Source organism: Marmota flaviventris, chromosome 3 (assembly GCF_047511675.1).
Source record: "Marmota flaviventris isolate mMarFla1 chromosome 3, mMarFla1.hap1, whole genome shotgun sequence".
Taxonomy (NCBI): Eukaryota; Metazoa; Chordata; class Mammalia; order Rodentia; family Sciuridae; genus Marmota; species Marmota flaviventris.
In genome coordinates, this window is record NC_092500.1 from 79,220,679 (window position 1) to 79,236,148 (window position 15,470).

At 39.6% G+C, this 15,470-nt stretch overlaps 1 pseudogene; it reads left to right on the plus strand.

Annotated features, from left to right (window-relative positions):
- The first annotated feature begins 2,242 nt into the window (after positions 1-2,242).
- On the plus strand, positions 2,243-8,789 carry LOC114091633 (high mobility group protein B1 pseudogene; annotated as a pseudogene).
- Positions 8,790-15,470: the final 6,681 nt, after the last annotated feature.

Below are 15,470 nucleotides of genomic sequence, written 5' to 3' on the forward strand. Positions count from 1 at the left end.
ACAACATGGAATGAATAATCCTTGAAAACATGCTAAGAGAGCCAGGCATTGTAGTGCACATCTGTAATCCCAGTAGTTTGGGAGGCTAAGGCAGGAGGATTGCAAGTTCAAAGCCAGCCTCAGCAACTTAGCAAGGCACTGAACAACTTAGGGAGACCTAGTCTCAAAATAACAAATTAGAAAGGGCTGGGGATGTGGCTCTGTGGTTAAGCCCCTGCTGCATTCAATACCTGGTACCAAAAAAAAGCAGCAGTAGCTAAATAAAAGAAGCCCATCACAAAGGACTGTATAGATATGACTCTGTTTATATGAAACATTTAGTATAAGCAAACCTATACACACAGAAATAGATTGGCAGTTGTTTAGGACTGTAGAGTTTGGTAAAAAATGGAATGCCTCCTAATGAGTATGGAATTTCTCTTTTGGGTAATGAAAATGTTCTAAAACTGATTGTGGTGGTGGTTGTATAATTCTGTGAATATGTTGAAAACCATCAAATGGTACATTTTACTTTTTTTTTAAAGAATCTGTTAAACAAATGCTTTATTAACACAAACAAACTAGAAAGCACTAAGAAATTTAAATATCCATGTCATAACAAAAGGGTGGCAATTCCACATCCAAGGTTGACAGAATGCTTGAAGGGGACTGCAGCAGATTAGATGCCCATGGTGGTGACGGCATCTTCACAGATGAAGGGGGGCCCGGCTGCAACAGTTTTTCAAGTCCTCTCTCCTTGTCAGGGATCTGACACTCCACTGAAGGGAAGGGGGAGGGGAGCAATCTGATGCTCCTCAGGCAGATCAAAACTCTCAAAATCTAAAAGATTGAAGGGAAAGAAGTTTTCTATTTCTGAATAGGTATCATTGGAGGCAGGACCAGAGCTTTTTGTCTTAACAGTCTTCTTGGTCATCTTTTTGGCATCTTTTTTGAAGGGTCCATTGGTCTTTACCATCTTTTCCTAATCCAAGTTCTGACACTTACTACAAATGATACATTTTATTTTATTTTATTATTTATTTATTTTTTAAAGAGAGAGAGAGAGAGAATTTTTTTAATATTTATTTTTCAGTTATCAGCGGACACAACATCTTTGTATGTGGTGCTGAGGATCGAACCCCGGCCGCACACATGCCAGGCGAGCGCGCTACTGCCTGAGCCACATCCACAGCCCACAAATGGTACATTTTAAATGTGTAAATTTTATGGCATGTGAATTATAGCTCAAGGATGATTATATTTTTAAAAGGCCACCATTGGGATATTTGATTGATTATTTCTAGGCTAACAAAAACATGTTGTTATTATACTGTACCATGTATAATTTATAAGCATGCTTGTGTGTGTATATATGTGTATATGTATGTGTGTGTGGGGGGGATTTTAATCCAGGGCCTTGCACATGCTAGGCAATACTCTACCACTGAGCTACATCGACAGCACAAATAAATTGCTCTTATGATAAAATATTTTTAAATTATATCTGCTAGAATCTCTTGCTAGTTTTTAACTCTAACTAGATAGAACTTAGACTCTGTTAACTTAAGAGATTTAGTAGTCACAGATTTCTCTTTCCTCTGTCCACCCCCATTATGCACAAAAGAGAATAATCTTCCTCTGATTTACAAAGTAATGTTACAAGAATTTATTCTATTTACATTTGCAATGATGTTAATTACAGTATTAGTAACAGGGCAAGAGATTTTCAAGTAAAGCAACCAGTCAGAATTGCAAGCTCTGAGGAAAGGGTTGAGTCAGCACATCTAATTATTTCCAAGAGTGCCTGCTGTCATCATAATGTTGTGGCCCGTTTAGAAATAAATCACCGGGTCAGTCTTGAAGCAGGACATAGGACTTTATTCGTCAACGGGTCAAGGGGCAGCAACCAAGTTGCCTCTGCACACCTCGACCCCAATTGAGGATAAGGACAGGTTTATAAAGCCAAAAACCACAAATAAAGGAGAAACAGAAGAAGAAATCGTAAGCAATCATAATCACAGAATACATTTCATAAAAGAGGAAAATCACCAGATTGCAAAAAAAAAAAGTCACAAAGTCGCAAGTCGCATGAAAAAGAAAACAGGAATGTTATAGAGTGGAGAGAGTAAGGAGGCTGCGTCTGGCTCCTGCTTTTACAGCCTTTGCAGCACATTGAGCTCCACAGAGACAGCACTGGGACAAGTGAGAGCCAGAGGGGGCACTGGGAGACTCTGTGCCTCGCTGACACAACTAAAAACAACTAAACGTGGGCAAAGGAGATCCTAAGAAACCGAGAGGCAAAATGTTATCATATGCATTCTTTGTGCAAAGTTGCCGGGAGAAGCACAAGAAGAAGCACCCAAATGCTTCTGTCAAGTTCTCAGAGTTTTCTAAGTGCTCAGAGTGATGGAAGACCATGTCTGCTAAAGAGAAAGGAAAATTTCAAGACATGGCAAAGGCCGACAAGGCCCCATGTGAAAGAGAAATGAAAACCTATATCCCTCCTAAAGGGGAAACAAAAAAGAAGTTCAAGGATCTCAATGCACCCAGGAGGTCTCTTCTTGTTCTGAGTATCACCCAAAAATCAAATGAGAACCTCCTGGCCTATCCACTGGTGATGTTGCAAAGAAACTGGGAGAGATGTGGAATCACACTCGCAAAGATGAAGATGAAGAAGAAGATGATGATGATGATGAATAAGTTAGTTTTAGCACAGCTTTTTTTTTCTTATCTATAAAGCATTTAACCCCTCTGTATACAATTTACTCCTTCTAAACAACAACAAAAAAAATTGAACTGTAAGGCTGTATGAGATTTGTTTTTAAACAGTACAGTGTCTTTTTTTGTATAGTTAACACACTACTAATGTGTCTTTAGAAAGCCCTGTCCTGGTGGTATTTTCAATAGTGTATGGGAGTTGTAAATTGGCATGGGAATTTGAAGCAGGTTCTTGTTGGTGCACCAGCACAAATTAGTTGTATATGGGGACGGTAGTTTTCCATCTTCCGTTTTCTCTGATGCAGCTTCTATGAAATAATTGTTGTTCTGTTAACTGAATATCACTCTGTAATTGCAAAAAAAAAAAAAAAAAATGCAGCTGCTTTGTTGACATTCTGAATGCTTCTAAGTAAATACAATTTTTTTATTAAAAAAGAAAGAAAGAAAACAGTCATATTCTCAGAAATCACATTCTCAGAAGAGAGGAAGAAGAGACATGGCTTTAAACATTGGTACTGCCAAACCAAAAACCTGTGGTCAGGAGGCAAGGGGGGCAGATGTGGGCATCATATGAAAGGGAGCCAACTTCACATAGGGTGGAGTATCTGAACATAATGGGGTAAGTCTGGTCAAGATTTTTAAAATCAGCCCATAACAATAACCCTTGACCAAGCTCTGGAAACTAAATTCTTGGAGTTAATTGAATGTAAGCACTAGTTAAGAGGATGGTTTTGTGCTTCCCAGGTACTATAGTATGATGTGTCAGAGTGTCATCATTTAACCTAACTATTCGGGATTGAGGTCTGTACCTGAGAGCCAGTAGGGGGGATGTGCCTGTGTGAACAAATTCCTATAAGTACTCTGGACCCTGAGTCCTAAGCGTGCTTACCTGGGTAGAGAAATCTCACTTATGTTCCTGTAATTTGTAGTCAGATTAAAGCACTTCAGCATGATGTGCATGGAAGCAGGACCTGGAAGTCTGCACTTGACCTTTCTGTTCTTCACCCAGGCATGGGGGGGGGGGGTCTGGGGGGTTACTTTCCTATTTCATGTCCTTTGCTATAATAAACTTTAGCCATGAGTATAACCTGTTACTAAGTCAAATGAGTCTTTCTAACAAATCTTCAATCTAGCATATTCTCAAGCCCCTTAAAGCACAAGCGTTTCTCCAAAGACTATTTTCAAGGACAGGGTAACAAAGTTCCTAAGTCTTAGTTTTATAAGAGTCCTGTTTTTTAAAGAAATTCATAATAATAATTAATATAACATGTTGGAAGCAGTTATGAATATCCATAGCTACTCTACATATTGCACAGAAGAAAAAGAGTTGATATTTTTATCAATATCCACCACTTTTAACATTTCACAAAAGCATGTATTTTGAGCAAGTTTTGTGTCTCAGAGATCTTTCTCTCTGTGCTACAGGGGGAAGAGGGTATATCCTTTATCTTTTTCCTAGATTTCTTTTGGTAATTATAAAGGCTTGCATTGATAAACAAGCTCTTGATTTAACTAGTTAGCACTAGAAGCAAAAAATCAGGCCTGTGATATACTTGGCTGGCATACTAATGAATGAATGAGTAAGATCTAATAATCACAGTGATATGAAGAACATACAGTGTCAGGAGCAGCGAATGAATTCTGGGTCTTGAACTTTCCAGAAACAGAAGTGATATCTCTCTTGGGAATTTATACAGTGGCACTGATGGAAGATTGCCCACTTACTATGGTGACACCTTATTCAAAGGGGAATTATGTGTCAGCCACACTGCAGGAGTCCTGCCCTAGCAAGGATCCAGGGGGTCCTGAAGGATGAATGGTGGCGGAGCAGAAGAAGAGACAGGCAACATGTTGCAAATTTGGAACAGCCTTCAAAAGGTCTGCTGCCCCTTGAGGAGCCTTTATTTTTATACTTCTTTTTTGGAGGTGTTTTTTGAGATGGTTAATGGATAGCCTCAAGACCCAAAACTTCTTTGGTTTACATAATTTCCAAGAGTTACTGTCTTTTCTGACATATATTGATCATCTAAGATATTGAGTACATTTTTAAAAATATTTTCCTGTAACCTTTGCCAATCATGATTAACCTTTTACATTTTTACCTCAGTTACTAGGTGCTAGACTACGCAACTAGACTACATGTCTCCTGACCTATTATTAACTTTTAACTTTAAAGCATACTTATGATTATTGGTAAGCTTTCTTATAATCTAAAGTCCCAGTAACACACATTTAAAATAGTGAAAGCCTATTACTCTGAAGTGCCTCTAAAATATATCTATGTTAATTTTACATTATTCTATTTTTAATCTCCAAGGTAATTTCCTTTCTTCATATAACCTATTTAATTGCTTTCTTATAGAGTTTCTTTGATCCTTGGTCAAAGTACACCAAGTCTTATGTCTTTGTAATCTTTAACTAAAGGGCAGGCTCTGCACCTCAACCCATTTGCCATTAGTATTAACTATGTATTTCTCATTTCCATGATAAATTCCTGTGTAGGGCAAAGGAGGGTCGATTGGTGGGGGAAATGTGTTTTTATTAGCCTCTTGTCCTCCATGCAGATACCATAATCTTCCTTTAATTAAGTAAACTACATATGATGGTCCTTATACTATTGGCACAGCAATTGTTTTTCTGTAACCAGGCTGTTGCATAGGTTGTGGCTTTAGAATAGGGGGCTTAGTGTAAATTGTTAACTGTGGGATAAACATTTCTTGTTGCTTAGGCTTTCTCAGGAACCTTGATTTGCAATCTTTTCCCGGTGAATTTCTTGAGAAATAACACTATTGTTTGTATCCTGAGAGATATTGAAACACACCTCGCAGCATGTCTTAATCATATCCTTAGTCTCCTTCTGGGGATTCTCCTGCAATCTCAGGCAACATATACTTTTATTATTGATTGACATATGCCCTGTTATCCATATCATGAATATCATAAACAAAACACTTAATTTCCCCATGGTTTCCAGATGGTGTGGCCCTACCGCAGAATCCCCCACGCTTTGACCCTATTAGACATCAGGCTCAGCAATGCCTTCACCACCACAAAATTTATCAGTTCAAGACCTAAGGTTTAAATGCAGGCCACCAGGGATGGAGAATTATGGCTGCAAGCTGGTAACTGTAATTGGGCTGTTCATACCTTTGACCTAGTTTCTGTTTGTTTTAAAGTAACTTTATCACAACATGTTAAAACCTATATAATAAATGTGTGGAGCTTACCCGTCTTCCTCCATCAGAGATTGACTGAACCACCAGGCCCCAGCCTTTTCTCTACTTTTGTGTCTGTTTGTCTTTTCTCAATCCCTTCACTGCCCAGTTCAGGAACCTGAAAAAATAGCCATACATGATTTACGCTGTATGATCACACATTAATAAATATGTAAGGAAACATCATCAGTGTGTCCCTCTGCACAATTTATAGCAATAGGTACAAATATACCCTTTTAAGTCACTAGATTCTTCTTTATACAATTTTATATTTACATATATATTTCTGCAAGGTCAGACTGACTTCACTTTGTTGTGACAAGAGATTAAAGGTAATAAATTTGGGTTGTGACCAAACACTAAAAACTTAAGTTGAAGGCTGGAGATGGAGTGCAGTGGTAGAGTATCTACTAGCATACATGAGGGTCTGGATTTCATCCCCAGCACCGCAAAAACAAAAGAACTCAAGTTGATCTATGTATATTTGTAGCAACAGAGTCAAAGGTTGAGGTTCTTTGTTACAATGCACAGATTTCTTTTAATTTGATTTGAAATATAAATAATTTACGTTTTACAAAAGGCCTTCCTTCCTGACTACCCAAATAAATAAGAAATTAAAATAAGTAGCAGAGAGATATGAAGACTCCTATGCCATTTTCTTTCACATATAAAAGTAAGCCTGCCCCGAGGACACAATAATCTCCCTTGTATGTACAACAAACATGTGTTTAGAACCTTATCACAGAATCAAGCAATTTCTAGAGCCTGTTAGATCAACAGAAAAACTAGTGATACAATTCTCTAATGTGAACCAGGAAATTGTTTTTACAGATCAGGAGTGAGGAGCACTGTTTTTCTTGGTGTTTTTTGTCTCTTAGTGTTATCTTATTTGTTATTTAATTAATTTAATTTAATTTTTTTTTTTTGGTGGCACTGAGAAATACACTAAGAGCCTCACACATGCTAAGTCTGTGCTCTACCACTGAGCTATATGCTCAGCCCTCTTGCTTCTTACTCTCTTTAAGATTTCTCTCCCCAACGGCATTTCTTGTAGAAATAGGTAAAGCAATCATGAAATTCATATGGAAAAATAAAAGACCCAGAATAGCAAAAGCAATTCTAAGCAGGAAGTGTGAATCAGGCGGTATAGCGATACCAGATTTAAAACTATATTACAGAGCAATAGTAACAAAAACAGCATGGTACTGGTACCAAAACAGGCGGGTGGACCAATGGTACAGAATAGAGGACACAGAGACTAATCCACAAAGCTACAACTATCTTATATTTGATAAAGGAGCTAAAAGCATGCAATGGAGGAAGGATAGCATCTTCAACAAATGGTGTTGGGAAAACTGGAAATCCATATGCAACAAAATGAAACTGAATCCCCTCCTCTCGCCATGCACAAAAATTAACTCAAAGTGGATCAAGGAGCTAGATATCAAATCAGAGACTCTGCGCCTGATAGAAGAAAAAGTTGGCTCCGATCTACATATTGTGGGGTCGGGCTCCAAATTCCTTAATAGGACACCCATAGCACAAAAGTTAATAACAAGAATCAACAAATGGGACTTACTTAAACTGAAAAGTTTTTTCTCAGCAAGAGAAACAATAAGAGAGGTAAATAGGGAGCCTACATCATGGGAACAAATTTTTACTCCTCACACTTCAGATAGAGCCCTAATATCCAGAGTATACAAAGAACTCAAAAAATTAAACAATAAGAAAACAAATAACCCAATCAACAAATGGGCCAAAGACCTGAACAGACACTTCTCAGAGGAGGACATACAATCAATCAACAAGTACATGAAAAAATGCTCACCATCTCTAGCAGTCAGAGAAATGCAAATCAAAACCACCCTAAGATACCATCTCACTCCAGTAAGATTGGCAGCCATTATGAAGTCAAACAACAACAAGTGCTGGAGAGGATGTGGGGAAAAGGGTACTCTTGTACATTGCTGGTGGGACTGCAAACTGGTGCGGCCAATTTAGAAAGCAGTATGGAGATTCCTGGGAAAGCTGGGAATGGAACCACCATTTGACCCAGCTATTGCCCTTCTTGGACTATTCCCTGAAGACCTTAAAAGAACGTACTACAGGGATACTGCTACATCGATGTTCATAGCAGCACGATTCACAATTGCTAGACTGTGGAACCAACCCAGATGCCCTTCAATAGATGAATGGATAAAAAAAATGTGGCATTTATACACCATGGAGTATTACGCAGCACTAAAAAATGACAAAATCATGGAATTTGCAGGGAAATGGATGGCACTAGAGCAGATTATGCTTAGTGAAGCTAGCCAATCCCTAAAAAACAAATACCAAATGTCTTCTTTGATATAATGAGAGCAACTAAGAACAGAGCAGGGAGGAAGAGCAGGAAGAAAAGATTAACATTAAACAGATACATGAGGTGGGAGGGAAAGGGAGAGAAAAGGGAAATTGCATGGTAATGGAGGGAGACCCTCATTGTTATACAAAGTTACATATAAGAGGTTGTGAGGAGAATGAGAAAATAAATAAGGAGAGAAATGAATTACAGTAGATGGGGTAGAGAGAGAAGATGGGAGGGGAGGGGAGGGGGGATAGTAGAGGATAGGAAAGGTAGCAGAATACAACAGTTACTAATAAATAGGGCATTATGTAAAAATGTGGATGTGTAACCGATGTGATTCTGCAATCTGTATTTGGGGTAAAATTGGGAGTTCATAACCAACTTGAATCTAATGTATGAAATATGATATGTCAAGAGCTTTGTAATGTTTTGAACAACCAATAAAAAAAAGAAGAAGAAGGCTAAAAAAAAAAAAGATTTCTATTTACTATTGTAGTATGGGTTTTGTTGAGAGGGCAACTAGCTAACTCCTACAATTTTGATCCTGGGATATAAGATTTTCTTTGAAAATGCATTTTCAAAAGCCAGAAACAGACCTCTGACATCCTCAGCCTTCCAGTCTTGATACAAAACCCAGAAGAGAATTTTTTTTTCCAATACTGAGATTGAACCCAGAGCCTCACACTTAGGCAAGCACTCTACCACTGAGTTCTATCCCCAACCCACAGTCCACAGTTTTTATTTTTTATTTTTATTTATTTATTTTTTTGTTTTTAATGATAAATTTGGCTTCTAAACAAAAATTATGTATAGCATAAATCACCATTAACAAATTCCAAAGACAAATGCTTATGAAATCTGAAAACAACCAAGACCCATTGGGGTGACTAGAGTGTGTTACCAAGGAAAAAAGATTAGTATGCAATTGAACCCAACATATCAGTTGAGTTTTTTAATGTATCAATTTCACATGGTCCAAAGAAATTTTACAAGGAAAGCAAAGATCAGAAGAGGTAAATAAAGGATAGAAAGAGAATAATTTTTTGGCACCGATTACCTTGCACTATTCAAAGTCCAGAGAAATCAAGTATGATGGATATGAATGCTCTTATTGTTCCATAGTTGTCTACTATTGTAGGATAAAGATGATTTACTTCATTATAGCTTGGAAAAAAATCTTTCCTTCCTTTCTTCCTTTTCTGTACTGGGGATTGAAACTACAGGTGCATAACCATTCAGCCACATCCCCAACGCTTTTTTTTTTTTTTTTTTTTAATATTTATTTTTTAGGGCTGGGGATGTGGCTCAAGCGGTAGCGCGCTCGCCTGGCATGTGTGCGGCCCAGGTTCGGTCCTCAGCACCACATACAAAATAAAGATGTTGTGTCCGCCGATAACTAAAAAATAAATATTTAAAAAATTCTCTTTCTCTCTCTCTCTCTCTCTCTCTCTCTCTTTCTCTCTCTAAAAAAAAAATATTTATTTTTTAGTTGTGGTTGGACACAATACCTTTATTTTATTTATTTATATGTGGTGCTGAGGATCAAACCCAGGGCCTCACACATACTAGGCAAGCACTCTACCACTGAGCCCCAACCCCAGCCCCAGCCCCAATCTTTTTTTTAAAAAATTGGGGGACAGGGTCTCACTAAGTTGCTGAGACTGGCCTCAAATTTGCAATCCTTCTGCCTCAGTCTTGCTGGAATCAAAAGTATGTGCCACCATACTTGGCTTAGAAAAAAAAATATATTTCCTAAAATTGTATACTTCCAGGCTGGGGATGTATCTCAGTGGTAGAGCGCTTGCCTAGCATGTGTGAGGCACTGGGTTTGATTCTTAGCACCACAAATAAATAAAATAAAATAAAGGTCCACTGACAACTAAAAAAAATCTTTAAAAAAAATGTATACTTCCTGTTGTTCTCATTCCAGTCTCCTCTGAATAAACATCTAGTTATTTAAAACTTCTTTGTTACCCAATCAAAAGACAAGAATATAATTTTCATATAAAATTTTTTGGTAGATGTCCTGGTTTACTTGTAATTTCTTCTGAGTTTCAGTTATCATGGTATTCATAGAGTCTGATCAATTTTAGATTTATTATAAACTTTATATTTCCACATCTGGGACCTGGGGACCACACACAAAAAAATAACAATTTTTTTTTTTTGCAGAGAGTATTGGGGATCAAAACCAGGGCCTTGTGCATGCTAGGCAAGTACTGAAAAACCAGCCTCAACCTCAGAGCAAAGCCTGTCCAAGGAAGGGGGGTGATCCTTGTCCTTGGAAAGACCCACAGAGCACTCCTAGGCACATACCCACCCTGCTGAGTTGTTTGTCTGTAGATAATAGGAGAGATCTGTGGCGCCAGGTGTCCCTGACTCAGTTAGGCTAGGTGAGGACCCATAGCAATCCCCTAGCAGCCACCAATCAGCATGAGACAAGGAAAATACCTGGGATGATGCCAAATGACCTTCCCAGTAGTTTATGGTGGTTGATAACCTGTTGGGAAGCCATGTAGTTCAGCACTACTCCCCTGGTGGCCTAAACCAATCAGTTCAAAGGAATCCCCCTCTTGTACTAACCAATCACCCCTACCCAACTTGTTCCCACCAGTGAATGTGCTAATCATGTTTTAGAGTTGTTTTATGATTTTCCCGTGGTGTGTGATGATTTGCTAAGAGATGCTATGATGTATGTGAAGTCCCTGCCTTCCCCAAAGAGTGTATAAAACTGCTGCAAATCCTGGGCTCTGGGCCTCTCAGCATCACCAGTTGCTATGTGTGCATGCGGAGGACCGAGCTAGCTCGAAATAAACACCTCTTTGCTGCTTACATCGATCTTGGTCTCTGATGGTCTCTTGGGGGTCCCAAATTCAAGTATAACAATATTACTTTGTAAGCCACTACCCAAGGAGCCAACTGATCTCAGTGTGTTGTTTCAGCCTTTTTTATAAAGCAAATCGCCCCCCACCTTAATGGCCTATGGCAGTGTCCACTTACTGTTCACAACTCTGTGGATTGCAGTTTGGTCTGGGATTTGCTGGGTGGTGGTTCTGCTGGTCTTAGCCTGGAGTCATTTGTGTGGCTATATCATCTCTCTAAGCTAGTCTCACTCACTAGCACTTGACTCGGCTGCTGTCACTCGGAATACTTTAGTTCATAGTTTCTAATAGGTTGGACTGAGCTCCCTATGTGGTGATCTCAGGACAACTTTCTTCTGAGAGTGTAAGAGCAGAAGCCTTGAGAGGTTTTTAGGGTGAAATTCAGAAGTCACATAACATCACTTTTGAATTCAGTGACCAAATCAAGCCAAAGATTGGACTAACATTCAAGAGGTGAACAGATTCCCCCTCTTTTCAGGAGGAGAAAAAATGATTTGTAGCCAAATTTATATTTCTCCACAATTTCTAAAATAAATTTACTCATTTTCCCAGTAATATCCATTATAGAAAAAAGGATTCACTGGTCTAGGACTCAATAGAGAAAGAAATAGTGTATTTAAATGTTATATCCTTTTTGTCTCCTTTAAACTGAAACACTTTCTTAGTTTGCCTTTCATGACAGTGGCTTTTTAAATTAAAAAAAATTTTTTTTTGACATTTTGAATTTTGTAGAATGTCCCTGAATTTGAGTTTGTGATTTCCTTGTGATTAGATTCAGATTGTGCTTTAGGACACAGGGGCCTTGTACATGCTAGTTAAATGCTCTACTACTGAGCTACGTACACTGTCAGCCCTTTTTATTTTGTTCTGAAATAGGGACTTATTGAGTTGCCCAGGCTGACCTCAAACCTGCAATCCTCCTACCTCAGACTCCTGAGTAGCTGTGTAAATTGTATACCTTTGACATGAACACTATATAAGGGATGTTATGATCTCCTCATTGCATTACATGGGAAGAAAATGATGTCAATTCCATTATTGTTAGTACTAACTTTGATAAATCGATGTTTCTGTTGCCCAAAGCTTGGTGCTTGTCTGTCCCGTCCGGCAGGACACATCAACGTGGGCAGCGAACCTAGATGGGGAGGAATGAAGGGACAAGAGACACAGAAGGTGACAGCAAGACAAAAGTTCTGATCAAGCTGCAAACTTTTATTGTTCACACAGGGGTATTTATATGGTGGGAATGGGGAAGCTCTCTTATCGGCAGTTGCTGGATGTCTGCACAAGGTGAGATAACCGCAGGATGTTTCAGGAAGATAGGTTTCAGGAAGATAGGTGGCCTCAGGATGTCTCAGGTGAGATAAGTAGCTGCAGGATGCCTCCCAGGCAGGATGTCTCCCAGGGGGCTGTCAGGCTAATCTTTGAAGGAGAATTTCCTTCTAGTCCCTGACATCTCCCACTTTCTTATATAAAATATTTGACCATACCTTACCGGCCATGTTTTTAGGGGGTGATAGAGGCTCTGTTCCTCTAGGAGGCCTTAGAATATCTCCTGATCTGAGCGAGCATCTTCACTAGGAGATTTCGTGGTGGCCTTGGCATGTTTTTGGAGGAGACGGCTTTGAGGGGGGAGCATGCCAACCGCCATGCACCAGAGCGTGTCACTCAGAGGTCTTGGGTTTTGGGATCCGTGGATCCATCCTCCTGCAGTCCTTCCTGCACCCTCTGTCATTATGGCCTAACGTCCTCACTCCATGGGTGAGTCCTCCCCCAAGCGGAGGGGCCCATGGAGGAGCGAACCCTTATGGCAAGGGCAGAAGATGGTTGGTCAGAGCTGTTACTTATACTTTTATATAAGAAAGAGAGATCTGTGGGGTTGTAAACTTAAGAAATAAGCCTGAGAGAAGGGTAGAACATCCTTTTAAATGTTGGCAGCGCGGTCTTCCATCTCCAAACGGTGATAGTGGACCTGTATGGGCTTAGAGGCCAAAATATTAATCTGTTCTTTAATAAATTGTACCAGCCTGTTTATAATGCAGGGTCCTATGGACACCATTAAAAGCAAACCCAACAAAGGGCCTAATAAGGGAAGAAGGTAGGGTAAAAATCCATTAAGCCCAGTCCAGAGGGGATTTTCAAATAGTTCCCTTCTTCTCTTTTCTAGATCTTCTTGAAGCTGCTTAATTTTAGTGCGTACTATGCCTGATTTATTGGCATAAAAGCAGCATATTTCCCCTAAGGCCAAGCAAATACCTCCCTGGTTAGCTGTCAGCAAATCTAAGCCTCGTCTGTTTTGAAGGACCACTTCTGCCAGGGAGTCTATTTGGTCCTGTAAATCTTTAATAGTTCCTGATGGAGTTTGTACATCATCTATAAGTTGTTGAGATAGGCGACGGTAAGAGTGTATAGCCGTGCCTAAGCCAGCTGTACCTGTGCCCACAGCAGCTGTTATTCCAAGGCTGGCAAGGAGTGGTAAGGCCTGTATTGCCTGCCTGTGTCTTTTGACTAAGGTGTCTAGGCTAGGAATGGGTAGAGTTCATCTCCTGGGACAATAGTTATATCAGGGAGTAATAAGGCAAGAACACAGCCACTGGTCCAATTCGCTGGAAGCCTGGGGAAGGCTGAGTTTCCTCCACACATAAAAACTGTGCCATTGGGGGGACAAAGAGATGGGGTGGGTGAGGAATAATTTTTTACTGTTGAGCAATTTCCAAAGGAAGTAACTCCAACATCAATATCATAGGTATTATTCTGCATCGCGCCTAAAAGACATGATGTAAAAGTGCCTATAGGCTGTACTTTAAAAGGAAATCCAGGTTGGCATGTATTATCATTGTCTATGATAGAATTAATAGGAACTGCCATAGGCATGATTGCCCCTGTTGTCATGCAAAGCCAGCAATCACCAGCAAGGGTGGGGTTGGAATTATTAAGCAAGGAGAAGGTAGTTTCCAAAATATCTAATGTATTGGTATCTAAATCTGGGAGCTGGGATTTAGGCAGCATTAAGGGATGATATGTGAGCTCAGGGATTTGGGGTTTCAAAAGTTTGATTATCTGAAGATGCTTGACAGCATCAGTGGGTCCTCCACCATCAGAGACCCCTGTAGGGGCCTTAATGGGCCAGCAGGAGGGTTTACCAACAGTGCCTTGGCACCCAGCTGACTGTAACATGGTATATATGCCTTCTCCTCCCCGGTCAAAGAGGAGGGGGGTATAATGAATAATAATGAATAATGGTCCCCCTTGCTGCATGAGTTTTAGTTAGGGTGGCTTCAAAAAATTGTTCTCCCTGCTTGTTAACACAAATTGAGGCTGACGCATAACAAGAGACATGCATCGCCTGGGTATGCATACAAGTTGCAGAACAATTTTGGAGAGCTTTACTTGTACTGGGGGGAATAATCTTTGGCTTGTTAACACATACCCATTCAGGCTGATGAAATCCTCCAAGTTGATGGTCAACCTCAGCATGGAGGTAAGCCACCTTAGTCAAGCAGTCAGCAGTCTGGGTCCAACTAGTGGGAGCCTGAGTCCAAGATCCTCCCCTGCATTCGCAGGGGGGGCCAAAAAGGTACTCCATGATGTTGGAAGGCCTCCGTATACAAACCTGTTCAGCAGAAGTGCCTTAAGCAGGATCCTCACACAGATTGTTGGCTGCATCTGCAAAAGAGGAAAATTTGTCCTCAGGGGGAGGGCCTCCGTCCCTGGGTTGAGGTAAGTCATTAACCTGTTTAACCAGGCGTTCTGGTAACCATCTTGGGGCTGCTTGCTCTTGGTCCAAAACACAAGCTGAGCCTCGTCCCCAGATGAGGACAGGATCTGGGCCTTTCCATTTATTTGTAAGGGGATCGCGCCACATTACAGGTGGGCGAACAGAATTGGACGAGGGATGCCAGTGTCTGTCTGCGGCCGAATGGCCTTCACTGTCTAGGGTAAGAAAATTAAGGGCAAATAATGCATGGTTAAGGCGATCCCAAAATCTCTGTATTTTAGAATATTATCCTTTAAATAGGTATCTCTTAATTGTCTTTAAAAAATATGATTAAGGTTATTTCCTGTGTAGGGAGCAGTATATAAATCTTACTGTATTTTTTATGGACAATAGATCTAGTCAGAGAACTTATATAATATCAATGAATTTTTTTAAGTTTGTAACCTTTATTGTTTAAAATTAATATATAACTTTAATTTGGAGAACCTTAATCTTAATAAAATGTTGTGTTTTTTTTTTTAATTTTATGATTATCTAACAAACAAAATATGTAAAAATTAGTATCTCAGTGTCTTAGAATCAATTGATTTTAGTCTCTAAGGACAATT